This window comes from Chenopodium album, chromosome 6, assembly GCF_948465745.1.
Source record: "Chenopodium album chromosome 6, dcCheAlbu1.1, whole genome shotgun sequence".
Classification (NCBI taxonomy): Eukaryota; Viridiplantae; Streptophyta; class Magnoliopsida; order Caryophyllales; family Amaranthaceae; genus Chenopodium; species Chenopodium album.
Genome location: NC_137839.1, coordinates 12,731,557 through 12,736,485, shown reverse-complemented (window position 1 = coordinate 12,736,485; position 4,929 = coordinate 12,731,557).

Below are 4,929 nucleotides of genomic sequence, written 5' to 3'. Positions count from 1 at the left end.
TTGAACAATCAAAACTTTGTAAAACAATTTGTTAAACAGGTTAATATTGTGTTGAATGCATATTAATTAATTTTGTTGATCATTTATACTTTGTAGTCTTGTACTGTTGGACAAGTAGCAAGAAACTTCTCCTCGTGTGATAGAATTAGAAATTTAACTAAATATAATGAGACTTGGCTAGATAAAATTGGAGGAAGATTGTGATGACTCATTTGCCTTTGATGACTAATTTTGTTGATCATTTATAATTTGTTTAATGCATATTACTTGTATGATATATTTAAAATTTTATATGAAATATCCAAAACAGTAACTTAATTATATCTAAATTTCATTAGTTGAGACGTTAAAAAACTTATACAATACTTTTACATGTTATATATTATACTCCTTCCGTTTTACAATGATGTTCCTGTTTGCAATCTTAGACTTTTAAAAAATAAGAGAGAATATTCTATATTTCCCTCAATCTATAAGAACAAATATAGTCACGTGGGATCTAGTTTGATTTATCTTGGTAAGTATATTATTAATATCTAACTTTAATAATTTTGTCAGTGTGAGCTTAAAGATATTTACGGTCAAAGATGGATAAAAACTTGCATTGATTTACGTAAACATGAATATCATTTTGAAACAGAGGGAGTAGTTGTCATTAATGGACGTTTTTAATTCTTTAGCAGGATCGGGTTTGCTATAGCTAGAGGGGTGGGGGGCTAAATTGTATCTCGCCTCCCCACCAATTTCTTGTAAATTGATTGACTTTGTAGGTTTTTTGAAATTTCTCAATGTCAGACAATTGGATATGATTTCATTCCCTTCTCCTTTTCTTCACTTGGGGAATTAGAGAATGAGGCTTTTGCATTGCCGAAGTTGGTTCAAAAATTCTCGACGACGCAAGACATTGGGGCACGTGCTGGTGCTCATATATTTACTAAGATTGGATTTGCTATAGCTAGAGGAGTAGGGGTACAGATTATTGTATCTTGGCTACCCACTAACTTTTTTATAGGTTGTATGACTTTGTCTGTTTTTAAGATATAATAATAATAATAATAATAATAATAATAATAATAATAATAATAATAATAATAATGCTATATGCACTCCTAAGTGCTGCATATAATCATTAAATATACTTATTTTTTTAGTATTAAATTGAAAATTTATCGACAATTCACGACTAAATCGGTATAATAAATGCTAATTTATTGTCAATTTTTTCCATTTTAAGCTTCTTATATGCATTCTTAAGGAAATTTTTTTTATCTATAATTAATACTAGTAGTAATCCGTAATTATTTGATGTGTTGATATGATTTGACAAAGAAATCGGTGGATTTGTCGTTGGAAACTACTAGCACTTTGTAGTATCACGATTTTCTACTAAAGCAAAACTTCTAATTAAAATAGGATATGACTTATATTAGGGATCTTATTTTGTCCGTTTGAGGTGAGGAGCCCACCGACTCAACAAGTGAACATGTTTTGTATTTTACGTTTGCTTTATGTCTAACTCACATAATTCCAATAGACCTGGCAATCCTGACCAAGACCCGATGACCCGACCCGAATGACCCGATCTATGACCCGAAATCGACCCGAAACCAGTGACCCGAAATTGACCCGAAACCCGAATTAACCCGACCCGAAGTGGAACTGACCCGACCTTGACCTGAAACCCGAAATGACCCGACCCGAGATGACCCGACCTAAAGTTGACCCGAGACCCGAAACAACCCGACCCGAAGTTGACCCGACGTTTAACTTCTTTTAGTAATTAATTATATAAGTTATAAAAAGTTTATATTAAGAAATTATACATTAAAATAGACCCAACAACACCTTACATGACTACATTGACTTTCATATAATAGGTAAAAAAGATGGTCAAAGTGAGATGTGTGAATAGTGCAAAATGTCAAATCGTTAAGAGTAATTTGGGACGAGGGGGTATAAGAATAATTCAAAGAAATTATTACAATAATGACAATTATAATAAGAGTACGTATTAAAACTAAGATCAATAAGAGAGTGAGGTATAACTCAATTAGTTAGAGCATCCCTCTTAGTTTCAGGAGATCCTTAAGTGTTCTCAGTCTAAAATTCTAAACCAAAAAAATAAAAATAAAAAGGTTAATAAAAGTCAAACAATTACTATAATCCATGAAAAAAATAGCTTTCATAAATATAGTGAGTTTTTCGTCAAAAATAAATAAAATAAAATAAAAATAAAAATAAAATATATATATATATATATATATATATATATATATATATATATATATATATATATATATAGAATCACCCGAATATGACTCGACTAGAAGTTGACCCGACCCGAAGTTGACCCGAATATTGGACCTGAAAATTGACCAGACTCAAACTGACCCGACCCGAAAATTGACCCGACCCAAACTGACCTGACCCAAACTTGACCCGGCCCAAACTTGACCCGACCCGAACTCGATCCACAATGTTGACCCGATACCCGACCCAACCCGATTATCGGCCGACCCGAAATCAACTCGAAACCCGAAATGACCTGACCTGACCCGAACTTGACCCAATAATCTTTTGACCCGAACTTGACCCGACCCGAAATGACCCGACCCATACCCGACCCGAATGACCCATTTGCCAGGTCTAAATTCCAATAACAAAGAAATATTTACGTTAAAAGAATTTTTGTTAACTAAATATAAATGAAAAAGGTTTACTCATAGTTGAACCTTTGTTATAATAACTAGAAATAGGCTAAATAGCGACGGATCGGTTCCGACGGACTATATTTTCCGTTGCAAAATTCAAAAATTCCGACGGAATATATTTCGTCGCAATATATCGACGGGTTTCACTTGTTTCGAAGAATTTTCCGTCGTAATTATTCAGACGGAAATATTTTCCGTCGTGATTTTCTTTTTCCGATGGAATATTTCGTCGAAAATAGTTTTGTGACGGAAATTTCCGTCGAAAGATGGAATTACGACGGAAATAATTTTCGTCGGAAAATAAAAGCATTTTTTAAAAAAATACCCAAATTGATTTAACCTAAAAAAAAGAAGGGGAAAGAACGTTGAAACGCACAGAAGAAAGAGAAGGAGAGAGAAAGAGAGAGGGAAAGAGAAAAAGGGGACCACACACCGCCGCCGTCCGTCACGCATCCGTCGCCGTTCGTCACGCATCCGCCGCCGACGAAGACCAAAACGCCGCAGACAATGTAATAGAGAAAGAGGACGAGAAGGAGAAAGAGAAAAAGGACGAGAAGGAGAAAGAGAAAGACAACGGCGGTCGAAGGGGCGGCTTGTTTTCCGTCGAGCCTCCGTTGATGCTGCTGGTTGTTGCCGGCGCCGCGTCTAGGTCACTTTACAACTTTTTTTTTTTGTTTTTGTTTTCTTAATGACATTCAAATTTGACTTTCAGCCTTGACCACCACAACCGCAGCCTCCGGCCTCCTCCCTTCCCTCGCCGTGGCTGAAGCAGTATAGGAAGGCAGTTTTCATCTTTTTCTGGTAAGTTGTCCTTTCCCCCACTTTTTTTTTTGTTTAATAATAAACCCTTATTTATTTAATTTAATTATTTTTTTTGATATTTTGTATGTAGGATTTGTAAAATTAGATGGTTTAATTGTCAAAAAGAAGTGCAGATCTAAAGGTTAGTCACATTACAAACCCTAATATAATGTATGTATGTTAGTTTGGTTTGGTTTTGTTTAACATATTAGTTTAGTTAAGTTTATTCTAATATAATGTGTTTTAGTTTATTTTAGTTACTTTTTTGTTTTGTAAGTATGTTAGTTTAGTTTAGTTTACTTTTTTGTAAGTATGTTAGTTTAGTTTAGTTTATTTTAAATTTTTAATATAATGTGGTTTAATTTAGTTTAGTTTTACTAAAGTATACTTGTATTAGATTAGTTTAATATTATGAAACTTTAGTTAGGTTTTTTTCGTTTTGTTTAATATGATATATGTTAGATTACTTTAGTTCATTATAATCTAGTTTAGTTTTGTTTAGTTTAATATAATGTTTCTTACTTAAGTTTAATTTTATATAATGCATGTTACTAGATTTAATATTATGATATGTTAGTTTAGTTTGGTTTTGTTTGGTTTGATTTGTTTATATTAATGTTATGGTTTTATGATATGTTTGTTTATGTTAATTTTAATTATGATATATTTGTATAATATTTTGTATGTTAGTTTAGTTTTAATATCTTTAAATAAATCATTTGCATAATCATATGCCTAGATACCCGTTCAAGGCGTACACATTAGGAGTATGTCTTGAATAGTCCGTGGTTGGGACTGTCCTTGTACGTTTATTCTCACTTAGGTGGTGAATGTATTCCTTTTTTTTTATTCTAAGGAAGATCCTTGCTTGTCATTTCTCTACAATGTTCTCTAGGCACATATATAGGTGTTTCTAATCGCCTATATCGTGTACTTGGAGAACTGTAGGGAAATGCTGCCGGATTTTCCATAGAATTTAAATCCTGGCATACATTCACTAGTGAGATTGAACGTCCAAGGATGGGTTAGGTTGGAGTGATAAGGACCCTTGGAAATCATTTCTCTTCTCATTTGCATTTCCATAACACTTTGATCTATAATGAATATATATTGTGCTTTGTGACTAATGTGATTAATGGCATATGTGTTAGTTGTGTAGAACTTGTAATCATGAAACAAAAAGAACGTAGCTGGATGTACGAAAGTAAGGTAGGGAATTCTATTAATCCTGATGAGTTCTTGAAGGGGGTAGATGAATTCCTTAAATATGTGGAAGATCATCCCGAGAGTAGCAATCCGAATGAAGTTAGGTGTCCATGTTTTAAATGCAAAAACAAACGTCTTTGGGATGCGGATACGTTTAAACCACATTTGTATCGCAGTGGTTTTTTACCTAATTACTATGAGTAGATGTGTC